Below are 26,972 nucleotides of genomic sequence, written 5' to 3' on the forward strand. Positions count from 1 at the left end.
TTCCTTGCCATTGCCAGTCTACATTTTATATCCTCTCTACTTCGACCATCATCAGTTATTTTGCTCCCCAAATAGCAAAACTCATTTACTACTTTACGCGTCTCATTTCCTAATCTAATTCCCTCAGCATCACCCGATTTAATTCGACTACATTCCATTATCCTCGTTTTGCTTCTGTTGATGTTCGTCTTATATCCTGCTTTCAAGACACTGTCCATTCGTTTCAACTGCTTTTCCAGGTCCTTTTGTAATATAATACATTTTATATCGGACTAAAAGGTATCAAATAATTTCTCCTAGCCCCTACAAATTCCTAATCCCACACAGATAGTCCTGAAAATTTGGGATTGTTAATTTTAATAGCTATGTCGACACTTGTAAGATTTATAACGAAAAACGTAGGTTGCAAGGAATACATCACATCCTAATTAACGGTATGTACGCGATAGCATGCGTACCTTATATGTTACAAAACGTCGCTTATAAAGACGTGATTTTCCGGTGCTCATACGTTGGGTTCTACTGGTGATAAAGAGGCAGGGTCAAGTGCTTTGGATAGCCCAACGGCTAGAGACCATTTGTATTCCCAACAGATGGATCGTCTTAGTGTAACTGTTCTACAATACAGGGTCGAAGTATGAATATTGTACACTTCTTCCTGCTTAGGAAAATGGAGCAAATCGGTTGGTTCTTTTTGCATTTGATGTGGTCTATGATGGGATTGATGGGATTTATGGAGGCACTATTACTTCAAGGGCGGTTCCTCGTAAAATCCCACAAAAAGCATTTTTTACTACAGCGAACCAAAGCCGTGAAGAGGATTCCAAAACGGCTATGTACAGCAAATGGCTGAAATTTTTACCATGTATTCTAAAGATCCAGATCTCGAAGAACCTCGATTTTTTAAAATTTTTCCAAAATATAGAGGTTCAAAGTTACTCTACTTCTAGAAGTAAAATCCGGTGGGAGGGGAAATCTAAATAATTAATAAGCGCAACATATTGCTCAAATTTAATAGGTATATTTTCGAGGCATCTATCTAGAATTGCCATCTGCCCGTTTTCATAAATCTTCATCCATTATCGAGAAAGTCTCCAAAAACGTGTTTTTTTGATTACGAAAACCCATCCGCGAATTCTGTGATGCCTGTGCACAGAAAACCGCTGTGATTTTTATGATATATTTCTAAGATCCCTATCTCAAATATCCTTGAAAAATTTCTGCGTATCTTTATCCGTTTACGAGATACAGAGGTTTAAAATTGCCCTTCTTATGTACGTAAAACACGCACGTAAAATCAGGTATGAGGCGAAAACGTAGTTTATAATGTGACGTAGCACGGAGAAACATGCCTTAAAGTCTCCGTTATCATCTGGAAACCCCATGTTGTAGTGATGAAGCACATGCAAAATATTTTTACACATAAAGTCCGATCCGAGGTGTAAAATTAGTTGTGCGTCATTTCAATCTCACATAAATAGGGTATCTAAATTTTAGTGATGAATACACTTATTTTCATATGAGTTACGTGCCCTGCAGAACAAGGGGAAAGAAGGGAAACAGAGGAAAAATGCTGATATCGAAGCACAAAAAATGCAAATATATTCCTGTTTACTGAAAAGATTCTGAATGAAAAGTGAGATACAAGCTGCATCATTTTACATTCCTCAGCAACTTTAAAAAATTTTCCCAAAAATTTTGGCATGCAAACATATTGGCGCATTTTTATGCTGAGACAGAAAGAGACAGCGACAGTGACAAAGAGATAGAAAAGTAATAAATACTGAAAGATTGTAGACAGTGGCTGTGTTATAGAAAGAGTGAAGGAGAAAATAGCAGTGTGGGAGAAAGGGAGGGACACAGAGCAGTGGAACATAGTAGACAGTGGGAGAACAGTGCTAGGAAAAGAGTGAAGGAGACAGTGTCAGTAGGAGAGAAATAAAGAGAAGGAGAGAGTGGAAGTAGGTGAGAGACAGTGTCAGTAGGAGAGAAATAAAGAGAAGGAGAGAGTGGAAGTAGGTGAGAGACAGTGATAATGAGAAACAGAGTCTATGACAATGACAACGAGGGAGAGAGAGATAGTGACAGTGATACGAGATAGCGACAGTGGGAAAGAATGAATGAGATAGTAGCAGTAAGAGAGAGACAGTGAGAGTGAGGGGAGACAGTAATAGTAGGACAGAACGAAGGCGACTGTGGCTGCGTAACAGTTGAAGAACCACATAGAGCTAATGACACTGGTTTGGACCAAATAAGTAGGTGAGAATGGGAGTGGATGGGCATGAGAGACACTGATCAGTCAAAACTTTGCGACCACTGCCCGGAGCGACGTTGCATGCCCTCTGGTGGCGTTGCGGGCAAGTGACGCGGTAACAAAAGTGTGTGAGCGGAGCAGACATGGACGGGGGATCACCCTAGCGAAGATATGGGGAAATTCATTGAGATAAGTGACTTTGACAAAGGGAAGATATTACTACACGGAGCCTGTTAACGAGTGTCTCGAAAACGGCGAAGTTGGTCGAATGCTCACAAGCTACTGTCGTGAGCATCTATGGGAATGGGTAGAAGGACAGAGAAACTACCACTAGGCGCTGAGTGGTTGGACGTTCACGACTCTTCACAGAACGTGGGGTTCGTAGGCTTATCTGCCCTGTAAAAGAGAATAGATGATGTTTTGTGCCATCTCTGCTGAAAGAGCACAATTCTGATGCACGCACTCAACGACACCGTCAATTACGATTGCAGTGGCATGGTACCGTCGGGATTCGACGGTCGATCAATGGAAACGTGTCGGCACTTCGGGTGAATCACATTTTTGCTACACCAGGTCGCCGGTCGCCTCCACAAACGCCGTCATCGAGGTGAACGGCGGCTCGAAACGTGCAGAGTGCCACGGGCGCAGACTGGTGGGAGCAGTATTATGGTTGTGGGAGACATTCTCCTACGCTTGCATGGGACCTTTGGTAGTAATCGAAGATACGCTGACAGCTGTGAACCACGTGCATCCCTTCATGCTTGATGTCTTCGCCGATGGCGATGTCACCTTTCAGCAGTATAATTGTCCGTAGGACCGAGGTACAGTGGTTTGGGGAGCGTTATAGTGAACTCACGTTGATCTCTCGGCGACCAAATTTTCCTGATGTAAAGCCTATGGAACCCATCTTGGTCGCTATCGGGCGCCATGAAAGGGTACGCAAATCAGCGGCCCGTTCTTTCCGTGAACTACATGGCCCATGCGTAGACATCTAATGCCACATATCTTTACAAACCTACCAACAAACTGTCAGATCACTGATACGTAGAATCAGTAATGTATTTCGTTCGAACGACGGACAAACGAGCTATTAAGCTGGCGGTCATAATGTTTACGCCCATCAGAGTACAGTGATGGAGAAGTGGGTGTGAGCGGGTTACAGTTAGGGACGCTTGTAGGAGTGGGACGTTAAAAAGATCGCGAATAGCTTTGCATGCCAATATTTTTGTGAAAACTTTTAAAGGTGCTGAGGAAGGTAGCATGAGACAGTTGTTACCCCAGTCTTCAGTCAGTATTTTAAATAAACAGCAACATATTCGCATTTTTAGTGCTGTGATAGGAGCATTTTTCCACCGGTTATGTATTGCTTATGTCCCATGTTTCTCGTTATAAATCTTACAAGTATTGACATAGATATTAAAAATTCACAATGACAAATTTTCGAGACTGTCTGTATGAGATTAGGAATCTGTATGGTGCTAGGAGAAATTATTTTATAATTTTGAGTGCAATTTAAAAACGTATCACATTAAAAATTTATTTTTCTTTATGTAGAAATATTCTGCTTTTTATCTTTATGTTTGTGAAATTTCTCAGTGAATTTTGAACCTTTTAAGGGGGTTATTGTTGTGTCGTCCGAACAAGACACAGCCGCGGCAAAATCATTACAGGCGCGAAGATGCTAGCTGGTGCGAGTGCCATACAGACTCGCCACTTGCGCGAGTTCCACCAGAGTCACGGGTGGCGCTTAGGATGAAGATATCGACTTCGCGTCGGCCAATTGCCGTCCGAGTACAATTCGCTAATGACCGGACGACAACGGACAGAAGCCTACTCGGAAGATAGAACAGCCTCGCCCACTTCGTTATAGATCATAGTCCAGGGCTGACTTAGACAGGGAACGTCGTATAGTGAACTCTTAGGAGTGAACAGACAGTTGTTGTGAATTGCATTTGTTATGTACTGTGAACTTTACCTACGGTTATTTGCACTTAGCTATTGAGGACCTTTTTTGTGTTATATTACAAGCAGTGTTGCAGACTACATTATACAACTAGTCACAAAGATAAGTAAACCTTTTACTCATTTGTGTGACTTTGTTACTAATTTGTTGGAGTGCTGTAGAACTTTCGTTCTCCTATCCTGTTACCTGACCCTGGGGCATAGCTATGTAATAGTGGCAGGGAGAAATTAGGGGTGTACTCCACCAGAGGCCGGTTCACCAACTCACAAACTCGGTCTACAGTAACAACAGTGGCAACTCGGCCTCCACACCAGTAGCGACAGGACTTTTACAATCCGGCGACGAGGGTTTACAAAAGTTATCTCATATAAAACTCAAGTATGCGCATTTCACCTCCAGAGTAGAGAAGCTCCAAGAGAGTTGGAAACAGACTGGAGAGGGATCAGACTAGAGCACTGCACCAACACAAAATATTTGGTTCAAATGGTTCAAATGGCTCTGAGCACTATGGGACTCAACTGCTGTGGTCATTAGTCCCCTAGAACTTAGAACTACTTAAACCTAACTAACCTAAGGACATCACACACGTCCATGCCCGAGGCAGGATTCGAACCTGCGACCGTAGCAGTCGCACGGTTCCGGACAGCGCGCCTAGAACCGCGAGACCACCGCGGCCGGCACAAAATATTTGGGAGTCAGTCTAAACCGTACAATGCCATTAAAAAAATAAAAAAAAATAAAAAAAAATCTTCTGGACTTAGAGGAGAAATCTGAGCGTGAAACAATGTTATACGTAAATTGACTGGATCAACATGGGTAGCAACCTGAGCTTCTTCGATCATCAGCAGTTTTGCAGCCGGAGAACATGCAGCACCAGTATGGGAAGCGACTTACCACTCCAAAGAAGTAGACGTCGCTTGAAAGTAGACTGTCAGGATTGTCACAGGATATCTGAGCCCTACATCTGTCCAAAACGTATCCACTTACGGCCATAGCACCACCGGATATTAGACGCAAAGTAGCAGCCAAAATAGAGATGAAAAAACAGCAAACTGACGCACAGCACCTAATCTATAACCGCCAAACAGTTCCAACTCGCATTAACTTGAGGAAGAGTCCTATCTAACGTTCAGTATTTGTAGAAGGCCGGCCTGAGACCCGCCATGGTTTGACTCTTTGCCAGTTCAGCGTTACCAGAGTACGCCTGATTATGTTCTCTATACAGCAATCGTTCTTGGAAGCTTCTTTCATGTACCCCGTTTCCCGATACGACCTATGTACAAGTACGGTCACGCCAACGTTAGAACACTGTTAATACCTAAGGCTTCATTTATTGTGAAGCACCGCGAGTGAGGCATAAATTTCAAAGTGATAAACTGTCCTCGTTTCGTTTTATAGTCATTACGGATACCGCAGTCACCGTAAACAATTTTTCGGCAACCAGTGTATCGGTCATGGCTTGCCAGTACTATGACCTCCCATGTACCCCTACTTGAACCTGTTAGATTTTTTGGTGTAGGGGTGTCTAAAAGCTTTTGTGTATTCCATCTCTGTTGATAGTGGCGATGAACTCAGGTAATGGTTTGTGTGTGGTTGCCAATGCAATCGTAACGCACCTGAGATTTTTGAATGGTTGCAGTTGTTTCAAAGAAAATGCCTTTTCCATTCTGAAATTTTTATTTTTATTTATGCACCCAGACGTGTTTCGCCTTTTTTACAAAACATCTTTGGTGGGTGTCCTGAAATATTACACAATTTGACCTTTTTACACATAGGTTATGGTTTCGCATCTAGGTTATAGATTTGAAAACAGTTCCGTAACGTTAAATCTATAACCTAGATGTGAAACCATAATTATGTGTGACAAGGACAAATAATGTAATCCTTCAGGACACCCACTGAAGATGCCTTGTAAAAAAGGCGAGGCGCGTCTGGGTGCACAAATAAAAATAAAAATTTCGATGTGCAGCATGCAAAAAAGGCATTTTCTTTGAAACAACTGCAATTTATATACAGCTGCTGCGAAAAAGGCCCCTACAAGAAACGTGTTATTTTTGAATGAGTATGAGCGTATATTAAGGGACATGCTGAAGCCTGCCTTCATATGAACGGCGGCCATGTGCAACACTCGTTGTAATGTGTTTTTGTCCTCAAGTACATATCTGCAATTTGGATCCTCAGGGACTTCGTTGTAATGTATTCATGTACACATCTCAATACGTCATATCGGGGTATTACTTGCTTTTTTCATTGTCCTGTACTAGACCTTTCGTTTGTATCTGTAACAGTGAAACACCTTGTAAGTGGGAAGAAGAAATATGTTGGTTATTCTTGTAGCAATGTGCGCTGTCGAAAATTTAATAAAAAACCACACGGCTAGGAACAACGTCCACTGGAGTGGAAGATCTGGCAGGACGGCACTGTGAGCTCCTGCTGATATAACGATCTTATCACATTCGGTGAAATGTTACACATCTAATACCTGGTTACACACTTCGGATCCCTGGTGCCCCTGTTGTGTCTAGACAAGACAGCCTAGACACAATGAGAGGAAGCCGAAAGGCACGCGCTACGCTCACGCAGATGGGCGTGAGGTCTGAAACAGGATACGTAATGAATGCTAAAAAGAAAAGTACGTAGCTTCTGGAATACTTTAATCCATTCTTTTGGTACATCTGGAGATTGTGGCGATAGAAGTGAGACTCTTTAGATACATGCAATGTTACTAATGGCGCCTTGCTAGGTCGTAGCCATTGACTTAGCTGAAGGCTATTCTAACTATCTGCTCTGCAAAGGAGCGAGGCTTCGTCAGTATAGTCGCTAGCTACGTCGTCCGTACAACTGGGGCGAGAGCTAGTCCGTATCTCGAGACCTGCCTTGTGGTGGCGCTCGGTCTGCGATCCCTGACAGTGGCGACACGCGGGTCCGACATGTACTAATGGACCGCGGCCGATTTAAAGCTACCACCTAGCAAATGTGGTGTCTGGCGGTGACACCACAGCCCCCACTCCCTCTCTCCTGGGGAATCACCAGGAACTGCTCAAGGTTACCCCCCACCCCAGGTAGTTGTGCTGTGCTAGTTACATTCAAGCTCATGACGTAACTCGACAGTGGTCCTGTAGTGCTACCGATACTCCTCATGCAAGTGGACTTGATACTGGTCACGAAATAAAATTTACGGGAAACCCCTCTCAGCCAAAGGGAGCACAATAAAATGGCGGGAAACCCAATAGAACAATTAACTTAGAGCTGCCCTCTCCTATCACTTATCATCTTTTATAATTACCTCAACTGTGTGTAGGCCTGTTCATTCGAGGTCTCAGTATCGTGGGGAAGAAGTGCTGGTTTGTTATAAGCAATAGCAAATTATCAACAATAATTTTGTCTCTCTCTATGGAGTTCAATTATTGCATGAGCCTGGTCATTTGTACTCTGTACTGAAAGGGTTTGTATAGAACAACAGTGACATAAAAAATAATTTTTTGTTTATTGACGATAATATTCTGCCAATAGCTTTTTCTTTTGTTAACAATAATATGTTCTGGTTATTTTGAAGGTTGTTTTGCAATAAATAACTCTTTCTTCTAATTTGCTTATGTAGACTTTTCTTTTAAACTAATAATCTCATGTTCTAAATTAGAAGAACTTAAATACTGTGCTCACATATAATCAGTACTTTGATTTGCTTCAAAATTTACATTTCTTTCACTATATTTACATTAATTTTTTTTATATTTACGGTATTTATATTTTCTGTCACTTGTTTAAAACTAATAATTTCAGGTACTAAAACTAGAAGAACTTAAATACTACGTTTCCCGTTTTGTTTCTATACACTCTTTCATAAAACATTTACATTTCTTTCAGATTGGTTCCGTCATCATTTAGTAAATACATTTTTTCTTTCTGATTATTCTGTTCACATATAATAAATCATTTTTTCTGATCATTTAATTCTATGTATACAATATATACATAAAAAACAGGGATTAGCAGGAGCAGGCGAAGGAAAAAATCTTATATACACACAGAAATATATATATATATATATATATATATATATATATATATATATATATATAATATTTTTACAAGCACATATAGTGTGCAGACAATATTTACACGCACATAGTATGAAATTTGACAGTCATACTCTCTCTCTCTCTCTCTCTCTCTCTCTCTCTCTCTCTCTCTCTCTCTCTCACACACACACACACACACACACACACACAAAACAATGACAAAAGGCCAATAAAACTGTTCCACACACGCTCGCACATAGACACACCAGCTATTTACAAATAAATACACTATCACACTCTCCAACACTCCAGTGAATAGTGTGAGTGCAGGAGGGTCCCGCTCCCGCTCTACAGAAGAACCGTTTGTCCTCATAATGGGACAGCTCTGCTTTCAGCTGCAGTGTATTACGTACCTCATAGCCTCACGATGCAAAGATTACCTGACGCACCATGTGTGGAGCTGCGCCAGCAACCTCAAGAAGCCACCTCATGTAATCTTCGATGCGTACGTCTTAGATCTGAGCCCCACAAACTCGACAGTCTCTGAACCATTCGCCTAGTCTTTCATCAGGCCGATATGCCTTTTGTTTTTAGATATTATTCGAAAACGATTATCGGCCGCATATCCGGACGTGTCGAATTCTTCGTGATCTAATTACTTCACACGGATTGTAGCCTTTCACCCAGTAGATGAAACTATCAGTATCCATATAACATAACTTGGGAGTGGCGAATTTAGACTTAGCAAAGTCACAGTAAAAGTAGTACGTGTGAATTTTGGAGAGGTCCGTAAGACACATAACGATACAGACAAGTTTCGTGAACAGCAATGAAACCTCGCATTCCCACAATGATTAGTCCTTCAATGATGACGGTGACCCATTTGAAATCTGATCTGGCGACATATTCTCTTGCGCCATAATGCCCATCCCACCGGTTAACTTCTCGTTGTTGTCTAACATTCTCCATGGTTTCTCCAAACATTGAATTATTTTTTAATTTGTAAAGGTGTTTTACGAAATCACACATTTTCATCCCCTACTTGACACACTACTGGAGGTTTCTGTAGTAGATAATATAACGTAGTTTGTTCCCCGACGTTGTCAACAGCTTCGGGATGGAACCATTTCGCAGGACCACGCACTCCGAAATAATGGCAAGCAGCTGTGGTCGTATGCAAATGGGTGGGATATTGCAGCTCTGCCTCCAGAGAATAACCCTCACCAGCATCCTCAACCACATCATTTATCTTTCCCCTCAGTCTGTGCATTTTCTTCTCGGACAGTCATTCGAACTCTCCAGTTGGTAGACTTTTTTGCATGGCTTTCCCATAGAGGTTGTTTACATCCTGGTAAAGGGTGTAACTTAAATCGTCAGATGGCCTGTACTCCTCTTAACTCATTCATGGGTTATTTGCCTTTGTGTACCTGCGCACGCAATACAAAGTCCTCCGTAAATCCCACGTTCGCGGAAGAGCAGCATATCAACTGTCAACAGTTCGATGCTGACATGCATCTTCCTTAACGTCCCACGAAAGCCTAGACTCAGAGGCATAAAAGACAGGATCCAGAAAGGATGTGCCCAGACATACGTTCCGGAACTTTTCGAAGATTATAGCGAGCAGATGTAGGCTACGTCAGTGTTCATGTACAGGCTCACAATTATTCAACTATATAAACTAAAATCGTCATAATTTCTGAACTGTTTGCGTTAGGACGTTCAAACTGCAAGGTTGGCCGTGGGGCATGGTGGGAATTAGTATGCCTGTATGGTTTGGTTTAGCGACGAAGCCCACTTTCATTTGGATGGATTCGTCAGTAAGCAAAATTGGCGCATTTGGGGGACTGAGAATCCGCATTTCACGGTCGAGAAATCTCTTCACCCTCAACGGGTGACGGCGTGGTATGCAGGAATAATCGGTGCGATATTCCTTGATGGCACGGTGGCTACCGAGAGGTACGTGATGATTTTGGAAGATGATTTCATCCCTATTATCCAAAGTGACCCTAATTTCGACAAGATGTGGTTCACACAAGGCGGAGCTCGACCCTATCGAAGCAGGAGAGTGTTTGATGTCCTGGAGGAGCACTTCGGGGGCCGCATTCTGGCTGTGGGGTACCCAGAGGTCATTGGCATGGGCCTCGATTGGCCGCCATATTCTCCAGATTTGAACACATGCGACTCCTTTTTGTGGGGCTGTATTAAATACAAGGTGTACAGCAATAGCCCCAAAACCACTGAGCTGAAAACAGCCGTTAAGGAGGTCATCGACAGCATCGATATTCCGACTCTTCAGCGGGTCATGCAGAATTGCTCTATTCGTCTGCGCCACATCATCGCCAATGATGGCAGGCGTATCGAACATGTCATAACCTAAATCTGAATATCTGTAGTGACGTTTACATGTTGAATAAAGTGCACACATGTCGTAGTTTCTAATTTAAATTTTTTCATATAGTTGACTAATTATTACCATATATAATCTGGCAAATTCGCCCAAATTAGTGATACCGAACGACTGCCAAACATTCGCCGCATGATCTTACTTTGTATCCGCTACGGCAGTGCATCTTACTTTACTGGAGAATGTAATTATGTCGGGTACTGTGGTTTCGTTGAGTACCTCCATAGAATCCAGGTATATGGAAAGGCCCCTTTTTTCGTCACAATCTAAACTTCGCATCATTGGGATATGCGGTTCTGGCTATATGCATATCCTCTGGAAGCGTCATTTCAGCAAGTTTCTGAAGAGACATGTGCATGAAGCGAAGCAAATCCAGGAAGCACATCATCATTCTTGGTAAGATTCTCTTTGAAAATGAGATTTACTTCTCAACGGTGTCAAGAATGACACTCATCTTATCATCGTTGAGCCCTGAATCACTCAAGTGCTGAAGCAGAAAGTGTGTATCATACATGCTCAAATTGTGGAAAAAGATGTGTATGTGCTGTGCCTGTTGGTGCTTCAGATTGCATGCATTGTCAGCTGAGCCGCAGAACTTCTCTGTTATATGACAGTGGTCTCTACAGGGAGTTTCCGCATCTGTATTCACTGGCAGTCCACAAATACGACATTAGGTGCCTGATTGTACAATGCATGAGCCTCCTCTGGCTTGGTCGCGGGAATTTTGTCACGATAAACTCGATCACGTTTTTCGAGGTCAGCGAACAACCGCCTCGCAGGATTATCCCCGATGTAACATTCGAATTTGCTTGGACTGGAGTTATACATAACCGAAACTTGATACACATCCACATATGATACGTACCGTTCTATGAAAGTGGTTTATGATGGTTGAGCAGTAACCCTCACACGCACCAGAGGAGTTAAGGGGCACCCGAAGTCGGCATAAATGATGAAGGGACATTGCTCTTGGTGGTGGGCGTATTTAAACTTTAAAAACTTTTTATCCTTGGTAAATGAGTGAGACATCTATGGCATAAATACCTGTTTCCTTCATTGTTTTGGAATTTTGGAGGAAAGTAGGGAGAACATATTTTTGATCTACACACAGAGTTGCTCATCGCACTCAGAGATTAGCAACAGGTCCGCACGTTTGAGAGATTAACTGGCTAATTTGGAAAAGCAGAGGAGTTCAACTACTTTATGTTGGACTTCTCTATTGTTCTGTACAATCTGCTCATAGTTGTCTTCATTTTCTGGCTCATCAACTCCCGGGATGTATATGTGAATCGCATAATTGGGGCTCTGCTTCTCGAGTTTTTGAATGTCCTGGAGTTTTACAGGGATTTGGCCCTGGAAATTATGATGTCCGTGGACATCAGATGTCTGATATGTTCTCGGATCGCATGCATGCTTAGGTTGATTTCTATCACTCGCCAGAAGCGACCATGCAAAGCAATTGTTATCCTCAATTTCTGGACATTAATGCTTGCATATTTTGGCTGTATATTTTTCGGAAGAGAGATCAAACTAGACCTCCCAGTAAGTGCATCAGAGAATGCGAGTAAAAATCAAGGTGGAGTACATGGCTCAGCACCTTACCAAACCCCCTTTCCTGCATTTTGGAAAAATGGCCCAGTATGCAATTCTTGCTAAAAGTTTCAAACGACACTGCGATCGACTCACTCCGTGATATCACTCCCGTTCTCCCCCAGAATTGGACAATGCTCCTCTCCTCAACACCACCATACTCTTTTGGGGACGCATTTGTTCACAGTACAGAACTGCATTTCACTTATAGGCGGGATATTGTGTCCGGGGAGCTCCCTTTCCAGAACTGCTTGGCAAGCGTTAAGAAAGTGTCAGGACCTTGGTGGACCACGTTCCAATGACCTGTTCCCAAATGCTCTATTTATCACTGAGCGTTTCCTGCGGCCACAGGACTTACTTGGTGAACCTTAATAGCGTGGGCAGCTAGACCTGATGCGTGATGTCCAGTGGTTGTGAAACTCGCAAGATGGGCCAGGGCTCGAGGACACTGCCCAGGCCACATTAAACGGGCGGGAGTCATGAAGCCATGGGATGTCGATGGCCTCGGCTGCACCACAGATGGCGAGGAGGACGACTTCTGGCTGCTGTTGCTGATGCGGTACGGTCGGCTGCTTGGACAGCGGACTGCTGGAACACAGACGGTGTGTAGGGCTTCTGCATGTCTGGCAGAAGTTACACCACTTTTGATGGGCTCGCTGCTACTACTTCGTATCACCTGCTCAGAAACAAGGAGGAACATTATTGAGTACCATGCATAATTTTAAAAGTAGAGATATATGGAGGCCAGGCCACATCATCGTCATCATGAATGGCGGAGTGTGCTGGTGGGACACAGATGGTGCATAAGACTGCTGCTCATCTGGCTGTGGTTGCACCATTGTCGAGCCTGGAACTATAGGCGCAACTCCTTCACCTAGCGTCTCCTCCATATCACCTGCACAGACTGAAGAAGGAAAAACATTAAGTGCCATGAATATTTTTTTAAAAAATAATGATATATCTAGTCATCTATAGCGTTTCTACTAACGTTCAAGAGTAACTGCATCTGAATGAGTCAACACGATCTTATTGGCTGCTACCTGCAGCAAAAGTTGACTGAGATCGATCTGTGCGTTGAGTGCATCTGGGAACAAAGAAGATCATGTTAGTAATCCATGGGTGCAACTGTGTGTGTGTTAGTATTGTTAGAAGGAGAATAAGAACTATTCACATATTCTCTCCTCGATGACTGGAGTCGTGCCCCATGAACTAAAGCTGGAGAATGCGGCCAGCATATTCACCTGTGATTAATTCACGAGTGCACCTGTAAACAGACAAGAACACATAACGTAAGTAATGCAGGCATGCAATTACATGTTCGTGTATGTGTGTGTGTGTGTGTACATGTGCGTGTGTGGATTGGGTGTTAGAAGAATAGAAAGAAGTACTACACGAGTATGCGCTCCTTGACGACTAGTGCCATCCCCCAGGGACCCCTGCAGAGATTGAGTTAGCTCAACGGGAATCTCCTCCACATCAACATCATCATCACTAATGACAATTGTAGACTGCACCAGCATTGAGTCAATTGTTACTGTACTGAGTTTCCGCACTCGATCAATCACCACTGCCTCGAGCTCATTGAACAATTATGAAACAGACAGAAACAAAAGTCATAATCTCAGATAAGTGCACAAATGCACGTTCACAAATGGAGAGGGAGAGAAACTGTTACTTAGTTTCACATGAATCAGGATTTATGGAAAAGCCAGCCTCTGGATCGCCAAGCTGCCTCATCAGATCCGCAAGTGTACTGGCGCTCAACAGAGGTATGGAATGCCCACATCTCCTACAGACGAAGAAAAAGGAGGAAAAGGAGAAATTAGACACCTGATTGCAAGTAATAAAAAAAGGAAATACACGCGCGCGCACACACACACACACATACACACACACACACACACACACACACACACACACACACACACACACACACATACATACATACATACATGCACAGAAAAATATAGCAGAAATTATTTCCACATAACTATTTCGTCAGAGGTCACTCTAGGCCACATCATTTTCGTCAGCACCGGGAGTACGGCGCTTCGTAGCGTTGACAGGGGTCTAGGTATGAACGAAGTAGAAGGATAGGGGTAACAACAGCGAAAATGAATGAGAGGATGGTTACTATTGGGAAACACTAACCAGGCTACTCAGTAGGGACTGAAAGAGGAATGAAGACCCAAAGAGCAGCTTTGAGCAGTTTACCCTCTAGCTCGAGGATGTGATTCCACTCAGGGATCAGATGCGAATCACCGGCTGCACTGAAGTTCCCCCTTTATAAAGGCGAACGTCACCTATTACAGAGTGCTTATCGCTGCTTAGTCAAAATGATTGGTGTATGCGTAGGTGGGAGTGAGCCAGGACCTGTCAACAGCATCATGTAATGAGAAGAATGGTTTATACGTCCACCACATTGCAGCAGTACAATCGTGCAGGTGCCTTCATTCCAGCCACTGCAGCATCCTACCATCAAAAGAATTGTATTTTCCACCACTTTTTTGTGGCACAGCGCCGGTGTTATCACATTTCAGAGCAGGTGTGTGGTGTATCATATTCGAGGATGTAAGAGGGCTGTCGCGCATATAATGCTGGATATAATACCTACAATGGTCGCAGTTTCTAACTGTAGAAAGACCCACGTGCCAAAATGCCGCACCAACGGTTACGAGCTGTCTGTCTACAAGCAGGCACCCATGTTATTGTGATTAATCCAGCCTGCCCGGTCTTGGTGTGAGCCCAGACACGATACCTACAGTACGCTGATAAGGACAGCGGCAGCCATCACGGTCGTGTCCTATATTCGCTGCAGCTGCCGCCCGGTGCCACTGGCTGGGTGGCGCTGTGCGCTCACACGCGACATACACTATGCGATCAAAACTATCCGGACACCTGGCTGAAAATGACTTACAAGTTCCTCGCGCCCTCCATCGGTAATGCTGGAATTCAATATGCTGTACTCCCACCCTTACCCTTGATGACAGCTCCCACTCTCGCAGGCATACGTTCAATCAGGTGCTGGAAGGTTTCTTGGGGAATGGCAGCCCATTCTTCACGGAGTGCTGCACCGAGGAGAGGTATCGATGTCGGCCGGTGAGGCCTGGCACTAAGTCGGCGTTCAAAAACATTCCAAAGGTGTTCTACAGGATCCAGGTCAGGACCCTAAAAATGGCTCTGAGCACTATGGGACACAACATCTGAGGTCATAAGTCCCCTAGAACTTAGAACTACTTATACCTAACTAACCTAAGGACATCACACACACCCATGCCCGAGGCAGGATTCGAACCTGCGACCGTAGCGGTCACGCGGTTCCAGACTGAAGCGCCTAGAACCGCTCAGCCACACCGCCCGGCCAGGACTCTGTGCAGGCCAGTTCATTACAGGGATGTTATTTTCGTGTAATCACTCCGCCACAGGCCGTGCATTATGAACAGATGCTCGATTGTGTTGAAGGATGCAGTCGCCATCCCCGAATGGCTCTTCAACAGTGGGAAGCAAGAAGGTGCTTAAAACATCAATGTAGGCCTGTGCTGTGATAGTGCCACGCAAAACAACAAGGGGTGTAAGCCCCCTCCATGAAAAACACGACCACACCATAACACCACCGCCTCCGAATTTGCTGTTGACACTACACATGCTGGCAGATGACGTTCATCGGGCTTTGGCCATACCCACACCTGCCACGTTGTGTACCGTGATTCCTCACTCCACACAACGTTTTTCCACCGTTCAATTGTCCAATGTTTACGCTCCTTACACCAAGCTTGGAGTCGTTTGGCATTTACCTGCGTGATGTGTGGGTTATGAGCAGCCGCTCGACCATGAAATCCAAGTTTTCTCACTTCCACGCTAACTGTCATAGTACTTGCAGTGGATCCTGATGCAGTTTGGAATTCCTGTGTGATGGTCTGGATAGATGTCTGCCTATTACACATTACGACCCTCTTGAACTGTCTGCGATCTCTGTCTGTCAACACACGAGGTCGGCCTGTACGCTTTGTGGTGTACGTGTCCCTTCACGTTTCCACTTCACTATCACATCGGAAACAGTGGACCTAGAGATGTTTTGTAGTGTGGAAACCTCGCGTACAGACGTGTGACACAAGCGACACCCAATCACATGACCACGTTCGAACTCCGTGAGTTCTGTGGAGCGCGCCATTCTGCTCTCTCATGATGTCTAATAACTACTGAGGTCGCTCATATGGAGTACCTGGCAGTAGGTGCCAGCACAATGCACCTAATATGAAAAAAACGTATGTTTTTCGGGATATCCGAATATTATTGATCTCATAGTGTAGCAGTGATGCCTAGGAAGAAGAATGTACATTTTCCAGAAGAGGCGTCCACCTCAGTCCACATATTAAATGATTGTCCACTTGCCGTATACAGAAAGGTGTGGGAGCTTCGATGCTGGTGACTCTTGACAGGTGGCACGTCCAGAAGCGTATTGAGAACAATTCAAGCAATTTAAGTCCAGCACTCGGCGAACCACATAGACAATGTATGCTAAATACTCAGCTGAACCCTGTAAGAGGAGGAGTAGGAGGAGGTGGAGAATGTGAATAAACAAGTAAAACAATGGCCATTACAGTATTTTTTACTGGTTATCTAACTTAAAAGTCTGTGTCCATCTTCTGATATAATCACTTATGAGTTAATGCTTTCTCCACAGTCTCCCAAAAACTGGGAGTTTATGGTGCTCAAGGTTCTTTCGTGATGCACTTTTGACAAGGTCACGAAACCACACAACTGTTTCATGAAATTTGCCGTAAGCGATGTTGTCTTTAGGATCGTTGATTCGGAGCCTTATCACCATTTCTTCGCACTGTGGACCACAATCATCCCACCACTTGCCATGATGACTGTGGGATAGCTAGACTGCTGTCCGACGAATCTTGGCACTCTGCACGATTCTAAATGGTTTGGGTGAAGCGACGATTGTTCTTCCAGTGTTTTCAAGTACATGGAATGGAACATCATTGAACATGAACTGTGAACCCACATCGTCAAAGACCTGCATATTTGTGACGAGGTTCACGCTTTGAGCAGCCATCGTGATAATACATACACCACTGTATTTATTATGAAGTTGCCTGATGATTCACATTTAGTGCGGATTTGTGTAGGACCTGTCTTGATACTTCTGTTTTACTTCAAGCAGTCGATCTCAACAACTGTTACTAATTCCTTAACCTTCTGTACGTTGAATGTACAACCCAATGCATCGCACTCATAGTAAGAAGATCGAAATGTCGAGTACATATCACACAGTAGACCGATATTGTTATTCTTCCAGTCAAACTATAGATCGTCATATGGGTAATATACCGAATTCAGGAACACTCTTGCATTGGTTAGGTTGCAATTGTCGAATACACTGGAATCCTTTGTCACATTCCATCTCCTGTCTGTTTTCCGGAGCTCGTGGTCTAGGGGCTAGCGTTGCTGCCCCTGGATCTTGAGGTCCCGGGTTCGATTCCCGGCCGGGTTGGGAATTTTCTCTCCCCGGGGACTGGGTGTTTGGGTTATCCTCATCATTTCATCAACATCATCATTTGTGGGAGTGACTAGATTGGATTTTGAAAAAGAAAATGGACTGTGTAAAAACTGGGGCTTTGTACGTGCACTGACAGCCGCGCAGTTGAGCGCCGCGCAGACCAAGCGTCATCATCTCCTGTCTGTCTGCAGTCCCAGAATAATGAAGCGAGCCGTTTTTATTTGAATAGCCGTCTTAATCGACCAGCTATTTTTTGAATTCGACAGCAGAGCTAGGTACCAGCAGAGTTGGAGCTTACGGACGCTCAATTGCGACCTTATCAGCGTCCTCATAGAGTTTCCACGAATGAAAATTTAATGGTAGTTGAACCTCAGAGATCAGTACATGTAAAACTTTCAGGCGGGTATCATCTGATACATAAATGTGTGGTACTTTCCACACTAATTTATCCAAATCAGTTTTATTTTTTCGCTGCTTGCGCTTCTTGTTTGCATGCATTATTATCGGTTGCACTTCAAGTGACAATCATTTCCTGTTTCCATTCGAAATGGCTCCCTTTTGTCCTCAAAGAATCACATGAATGTTGTGAGAGGGATTCACATGCTAAATGATTATTTATCGATCCGTCAATGAACCATCCTGTGTTTTTTAGAACACTGTGGTCCCAATTTTATGTGGATACGCATATTTTGATTCCAGTTTCTTGTTTGGTCGACGTCGACGCTATGAAGTTCGTATCGTATCTCATGAAACAGGAAAGCGAATGCACTATGGGTAAATCTCGATGGTTCTGCTGGAGGTCTTCCCTCGTTCTTAATAAATATGTCTTCAAAGTATAGGAAACTACTGCTCGGAATTGGCGCAGAGTCAGTATTTGTATATTACTGAATATATTTGTTATTATTGAACATCAGCAAAGGGAACGGTTTGTGAGATACGTATTCCTGACGAGTGGTTCTTTCGTCATATTCAACTGGTGTTGTTACTGCGAGCGACACCATTGCGAGGTTTCAATCCAATCGACTTTAGGAACGTGTAACCTTGACGTATTATCGCTTCCTCCTTCCGCTACAGAGTGGGGTACTGATTGGTAAGTGGGTTGTTTTTATACCCTAATTGAATGGTGCTGCTTCAAATGGAGACATACCACGATTTCTTCTCCTCGAAAATCAACCAATTTCCTGTCTTGTTCAATAAAGTTCAAATCGAGATGGTCTAATGTCTGAACACTCACTAGAAGACAGCCGCGCGGGGTAGCCAGAGGTTCGAGTCCTGCCTCGGGCACGGGTGTGTGTGTTGTCCTTAGCGTAAGTTAGTTTAAGTAATACTAAATAGTGTGTAAGCTTAAGGATAGATGATCTCAGCAGTTTCGTCCCATAAGATCTTACCACAAATATCCAACATTCACTAGAAGATATATTGGGCTAGTGGTAAATTCAGCGAGTTTGTATCCTCGTCCCATTGTATGAAAGAACCCATAGATTGTACGTATTAATCGGTCGCTGATGTATGAATTCGTAGCGATATTACACTCGACAAGGACCGTAATAGGCACTGGTTAATCCGACTCGTAAATTTTCTCAGTATTATTAGCCACTACTTGATTCCCCGAGAAACCGAACATTGATCCTATTGGATATTACCAGCTAAAGGCTATTGAATTTTTGGTCGTTTTTATTTTTGTTTTAAACGTATTAACGTTTACATGTAAGTCAATACCTTTTACAGATCGTTTCATAATTGCATGACGTATGAGCCAGGAATAATCTCCGAAAACTTGCCGCCTGCTAGGTGAAGTTTATTGTTCGTCATAGTGATGTTTGGAATGCTGTAATATGTTCCCAGGCCGATAAGTGCAATATTCCACACAACCTTACATAGATCCTTTTTCAGCCGGCCGCTGTGGCCGAGCGGTTCTAGGCGCTTCAGTCCGGAACCGCGCTGCTGGTACGGTCGCAAGTTCGAATCCTGCCTCGGGCATGGATATGTGTGATATCCTTAGGTTTGGTACGTTTAAGTAGTTCTAAGTCTTGGGGACTGATGACCTCAGATGTCAAGTCCCATAGTACTTAGAGGCATTTGATTTTTAGGTCCTTTTTTTGGGGGTGGGGGGGAGAGGGGGCGGGAGTAATTTGCACTTAATACAGACAAGCGCTCTGTTAGAGTCAGAGTGTAAGGCATGACATCTCAGGCTCAACTGACTTGTTAATGCACATGCTGCCTGTTTTTATGCACTCATCAGGAGAAACATTAGGCAGAAATGCTAACAGAGGTATGAATCAAAATCTTATGGAACACACCGCTATTAGCGAAGTATCGACGCAATTCTCCCAGCGGGCGTAAATCCCCATATGATTCAAAGTACAGCAAGCTACTCTCTTTTCCTCTCAACATAAACAACCCAATCCGTTAAAGATCCTCCTACGATGTCTAAATTTACGATCCAACGCTCCTTGCATTTCCAAATCTTCTTTGACAATGTATCCCACATAAACACACCATGAAATCTTAGTATTTTGAATTCCTTGACGAATTAAGCAGATCAGTACTGGTAAGTGATCTGTTATGTTGTATAGATAGGTCTTTTAAATAAGCCCAAGCCCGTTGCTGTACGGTTTTAAATATAGTCCTGTACTGACGGTTGCGCCTCCATCATCCTCGTATGCCTTTTAGATTCCCGTAGCTGCTCCTGAGTGTTTTGTGCATTATTCACTGCTCCGCATGTAGCACCCAACAATGAAGCAACTGCCAATAGCCCCACCGGAACTTGAGTTAGAAACTGGATAATTGAACAAGATGTCTTAGGTATTGGCAGGACCAAAGGCGTTGTAACACGACTTCTTCTTATTCATTTCTGCTCCTTCTTCCTGATGCTTCTTCCTGCTACCACTGCTGGTTGGATGCACTTTTTAAACATCCAGTAGGTTTTTTCTTCTTCAGTTTTCGACGAATCGCATTCATTATTTGTTTGAAATTTATTCCAGCATCCAATTTAAGTTTGGTACGCATTGTTTTATCATCTGAGAGTGCCACAGTACATTTTCCTATGCCTGTTTCCCTTCTGTGACGTATTTGCTTCGCATTATTGGCTAAAATTCGATCTGCAGTATGACGTTCTGCAGAACCTTGGTTTGTAGCACATGCTAAATCATACTCCTTGCACGCCTCCTTAGATTAATCCTCCATTAAACCACCATTAGCCAGACGCTTTCTCATTTTTGTTTCAGGTCTACGAAAATTGTATCCGCGAAGATAAAGCTCGACTGGCAATTCATCGAGAATGCCACCACCACCTCCGTTGATGTGTTTCCTATCACAGCTACTGCACTGTCTGAGGTTTGCGCTCTCTTTTATATAGAAAATAGCGAGCGTTCACCCACATGTTTTGTGATTCTGGAAAGCGAGGCCATTTCACTAATGCCCTGTTCCCACTACGACTGACACGTTCCACAAGGAAAACGTTCCGTTCAGAACTTTTCTGTAATTCCTCTGTGTAAGAACCCGCTGCAATTTCTTCACCATTGCGGTCCTATTAGCTGTAAGCTCTCAGGTTTTTCCTCTGTACTTTGGAAAACGTAAACATCTCCACTGACAGTTAAGAAGGTAAGACTGCTGAAAAGCAGTCTTTTATTTAAAAATATGCGCCGAATCACCTACTTTGAACTTCTGCTTGTGTGGATCCACCATATTCATATGACTGTATACTGTATTCAAAACTCCGTTGTCACATACGTCAATAGATATCTTCCTAGCCGTGCGATTATCAGTTCGATTACACTCCTCAGTAATTAGTGGGAGAACATACTGTTCTTAATGGTTCTGTTCAGACGCTCCATCTCATGTATCGCCCCATTGGTGAGTTGAAATGCATATTATAAAATTTACCTCCATGGTCGGTCTGTAGGTCGTCAGGAAACCGATTCGTACCAGTGTGGAGTAATTGTTCAAACTCCTGTTCCATGTCCCTCCCAGTCTGTATCACAGGAAAGACCCACGGAAATTTAGAATACGCATCTGTGATCATTAAGACATATTTGAATCCTTTTGTCGATCTTGAGTGTTCTCTCATCTCCACGAGATCGGCCTGCAATAAATCATCCAAACAACGTACTAGGACTCATCTGCAATGGAACTTTCTGCAAGCAGTCCTGTGAAGTTCACGGACCACTGTCTCCATTATTATTCAATACTGCGTCTTTCTCGGAGCTCTGAAACGATTGATATTATTTTGTTCGTATGCACTGTATTCCTTGCTGCAGCTGATACTTTCAGCATCTGTATCTGGTCTATGATTCTGTTAGGATCGTCGCAATGTATATACTCCAAAGGATGTCAACGCCATGGTCTTCCCTAAGTTCATCGCTAATAATGTTAATGTATTTCTTGCTGTTCGTGCTTTTTAATAGTCCTTTTGGAGCGTTGTCTTGCCTGTGTGTGTTAAGCATACGTAATGTTTCAGCATATGCTCTCTTCTCTTGCGGCAAATACTTTTGAGCGTTTTTCGGAACAGTGGGCGCACTAAACCAGGTGTCCATTCAAACTCCCTAACTCCAACGTCGATGGTGTCCTTCGTTAAGTACATAGGTAGCTTTCCCAGCATATACCACTGATCTCGACTGACCTCATATGTCATATCGAATTTTCTACCGCTGTGATGTTTGATGAAATCGGATAGAGCATCCTTCTTCATCTTCTACCGCTATCCGCCACCTTCACCGTGTATGAGAGCTGTTTAATACTTTCACAGTTCACGATCCAACTGTCCCATTTATAAGAGTTGCAGTGTGTGACGAACGGCTTTCTGCATCTCTTCAGCCTTGCGTTTAGTCGACATTCTGCCGCATACTGAGCACACTTTGAGATAGCACACATCTTATACATATTGTCTTGTACACAACTGTTTCAAGCTCGTCACCCTGCCCAACGAGTGACTTTAGAAGGGTTTCACTGCCTCCTTCCTGAGTTTTTCTTTCAATGGTATTTACCGATTTTTCTATCTCATATTAGCCGGCCGGGGAGGCCGAGCGGTTCTAGGCTCTACAGTCTGGAACCGCGGGACCGCTACGGTCGCAGATTTGAATCCTGCCTCGGGCATGGATGTGTGTGATGTCCTTAGGTTAGTTAGGTTTAAGTAGTTCTAAGTTCTAGGGAACTGATGACCTCAGAAGTTAAGTCCCATAGTGCTCAGGGCTATTTCAACCATTTTCTATCTCTTCTTATGTCTTTTGAACCTTTACAGTCCTGTAAGAGCCTCGTTGATCTTTGCGTTGTCTTCTCACTATATGACTCTATTCTATCATTCAACTGCTGCACCAGACATTTATCTTTTGTGGGCATTATTCGCAAGGCTGCAGTGTGCTCACCTCGATATAGCGGTATCAAGGCACCAGCTGCGAGAGTTGAATCTCAGCTGAATGATACAATCCGGCGAAATGAGCAAGCACCAAGCTTAACCGAATTGGATGGTACTACCCTGCTGAAATATAAGCCCACGATGGCTTGCCATGAAGGGTAACAAAGAGAGCTTAGAATATCGTCGACGTACATCTGTGCTACCGATGACAACCAAAGGGGTCGTGAAATGGCCCAGACCATTACTCCCAGCTGTCGGATCGTAAGGCGGAAGTTAGTCGGATTGGTATCCCACCGCTGTACCGTCGCATCTCCAGACACGGCTTCGCTGGTCATCGGGCCTCATTGCGACTGAAGACAATTCTCTCCAGCCAATGAGAATGCAGACCGAAGACGTGTCTGAACACACCCCGGATGGAGGTGGGGCATCAGCCTGAGTGTCATCCGCCATACGGCCCGAAAACCAGAAGTGATGGTCTAGGGTGTCATTTCTTTTCATAGCAGGATCCCTTTGGTTGTCATCTACGGCACACTTAGAGCACAGTGGTACGTCGACGATATTTTACACCCCGTTTTGTTCAAAAAATGTTCAAATGTGTATGAAATCTTATGGGACTTAACTGCTAAGGTCATAAGTCCGTAGGCCTACACACTGCTTAACCTAAATTATCCTAAGGACAAACACACACACCCATGCCCGAGGGAGGACTGGAACCTCCGCCGGGACCAGCCGCACAGTCCACGACTGCAGCGCCTTAGACAGCTCGGCTAATCCCGCGCGCGGCCCCGTTTTGTTGCCCTTCATGCTAAGCCATCCTGGATTTACATTTCAACAATATAACGCCCGCCCACACATGGCGAGAGTTTCTCGTGCTTCTATTCATGAGTGTCACACCATACCTTGACCAGCAAGGATGCCGAATCTCTCCCCAGTTGCGAGAGTTTGGAGCAATATGGGCAGGGTCCTCCAACTAGATCGAGATTTTGATGATCGAACGCGCCAATTGGACAAAATTGGCACGATATTCCTCAGGACGACATCTGACAACCATATCAATCGATGTCAAGCTGAATAACTGCTTGCATAAGGGCCATAGGTTGACCAACACGTTATTAACTTGCTCAATTTGTGAAGCTCTTTTGAAAAAACCAACCAATTTTTCTGAAATTGTAATCAGTTGTTTTTTTTTCTATGCACATACATTACATCTACCGATTTCGGTCACATTCGGATAATTCTTCGCCGTGCGTCTTCTATTTGTCTTAGATTGTTTTACGTTTTGAGGAAATTATATTCGCTACTGCAGCTTCGATGCCAGAATTTTGTCTATTTTTACAGTAATCTTTTGTTAAATAATGCCCAGCAAAACTTGTTATTGCTTTCTGAAAAGTTTGCGGGGTTTTGCTTTTTTAGTTAATGCATTGTGTATTCTTCATATTTTTCAGTGTCTGCCCCCGCTAGCTGAGTGGTCAGCGCGACAGATGGTCAATGCTAAGGGCCCAGGTTCGATTCCCGACTGCGTCGGAGATTTTCTCCGCTCAGGGGCTGGGTGTTGTGTTGTCCTCATCATCATCATTTCATCCCCATCGACGCGCATGTCGCCCGAAGTGGCGTCAAATCGAGAGACTTGCACCCGGCGAACGGTCAACCCGACGGGAGGCCCTAGTCACACGACGCTTTATTTTTTTTATTTGTTCAGTTGGAAGTAAATCTCGTGTTTAAGTGTTTTATAATTATTTGCTTTGGATTCTGTCCTATGGAATCCTCTGACGAGTGGTATAGTTAACAGCATTGTGAGATGCGTTGCAAATGCTATGTGAGGCGTACAGGGAAGCAAAGGAACAATCACAGGCCACATCACTATCAGTGGCTGCGAGCTATATTAATTCCTGTATCTTTTATTTCGACAGTGTTGCAACGATTAACCTGCGGTGAGAAATTTCAGTAATAAGAAATGGCAGGGACGTCTGGAAACCATATTTAGTCTTTCACCAGTTAAATACTGAACATGCGCAGGGCCGCCTTACCAAGACTCCCCCTACAGAGACAGCAAGCACAGAGAGTGTGCAGCTACATTGCTAACCACCTATTGAAATTTATGGGCTGTATCGTTTGACTGTATCTGCTTACTTTATACTAAACGAAAGTTATTGAATTAGGGTAATGAATTGCAAATTTTGTGCAAGGAGATTGTGTAAAGTTGTTGTATCATGAAAATTAACTTTACGTTGTCAAGGTAAATCTGGTATAATTTTAAAGGTTAAGTGTTACCGTATGAGTGAGGTCCAGAAATAAAATATGACAACTCATGATAATAAATGTGGGTTTTATTTATAGTCTGCGTGAGATATCTTATCGTGATTTATTTGGTTGTTATTGGCGAATGTCCGAATGAATTGGCTGGTGGTAGAAAGAAAATATCGGATGCCCCCCCAAAAAAAAGAAAGAAGTGCGGGGTGTCAGTTCTGATATATAAATAGACACTTAGGTGCAGCCGAGGCTCCAGCTCTCGACTGATACCGACCTACAAGGTGGCATGTTAAGTGTTCATCCTTTCCTGTCTTTTCGTCGTAGTATATTTGTTAAATTATGTGCACGCTTTTCTATTTAAGAGGTTTAATCTCACGTTTTTGTAATTGTAAATTCCTTCAGTCTATAGCACAGTTATTGCTCATTTGTTTTGTTTTGAAGACAAGCTTCCGTTCGTTTAGTAAACCAGTCAATGAGGCGCCAGCTCTCAGCTGATAAAAGATCTGCAGAGCGGCAAGCTGAGTGTTTATCTTTTCTTGTTTTTTCTCGTAATATATTTATTAAATTTCTTGCTTGTTTCCGTTTAAGGGATGTAAGCTCGCATTTAGTAAGTGTAGCCGGCCGGGGTGGCCGAGCGGTTCTAGGCGTTACAGTCTGGATCTGCGCGACGGCTACGATCGCAGGTTCGAATCCCGCCTCGGGCATGGATGTGTGTGATGTCCTTTGGTTAGTTAGGTTTAAGTAGTTCTAAGTTCTAGGGGACTGATGACCTCAGAAGTCCCATAGTGCTCAGTGCCATTTGGACCATTTTTTGTAAGTGTAAATTCGGGCTACCTGTAGCGCAGTTTTCAATTCTTCTGAACAGCCAGCTACATAGCTCACTGAGGCATCAGCGTCCAATGGTGACACATCACAAGGGCAGCAAGTTGCATATCTAGGATTCCGTCTGCTTTTATAGTTAACTCCTTCAGTCAGTCTCGATAGGATGAGTAGGTTGTGTGATTGCTGTGTACGGACGTAGGAGGAGCAGACCGCAGTTCGTTAACAGCTGCATGTATTTTGGCTACAGTCAGTCACCTTCAGGCTGCTGTCTCGGAATGTAGAGGAGGCGGAGAATTTGGCGCGTCACATGGGACACCTAGGGTGTCGCTTGATCCGCCACGGGCTTTGCTACCGAGTCGCTCCTAGTGTACACGATGCAGTGGATTCGCTCTCGCAACAGAGTAAGTGGCGGGTGGTAATGCGTTTGCATCGCTCGAGTCGGAGGGCCAATGTGGATACTATCCTCGTGAGTGGACGGGTGGCTGCTCCTTCGGGAGGGTCCGAGCAGGCACACGGGGGGAGGGGTTTGCTAGTTATCGGGAGTTCCAACGTTAGGCGCGTTATGGAGCCCATTAGGCAGACAGCGTTCAGGACTCGAAAGAAAGCCAATGTGCACTCGGTACGTATGCCTCATCCGACATGTGGAAACAGCCTTGCCTGCGGCTATCGAGCGTGCAGGGTGTAGTCGTCTGCAAGCTGTGGCGCACGTTGGCACCAGCGACGCCTGTCGCATGGGTTCTGAGACCATCCTCAGTTCACAGGCAGTTGGCGGAAGTGGTGAAGGCACGTGGGCTGCAAGTAGAGC

The sequence above is a fragment of the Schistocerca americana genome, chromosome X (assembly GCF_021461395.2).
Source record: "Schistocerca americana isolate TAMUIC-IGC-003095 chromosome X, iqSchAmer2.1, whole genome shotgun sequence".
Lineage (NCBI taxonomy): Eukaryota > Metazoa > Arthropoda > Insecta > Orthoptera > Acrididae > Schistocerca > Schistocerca americana.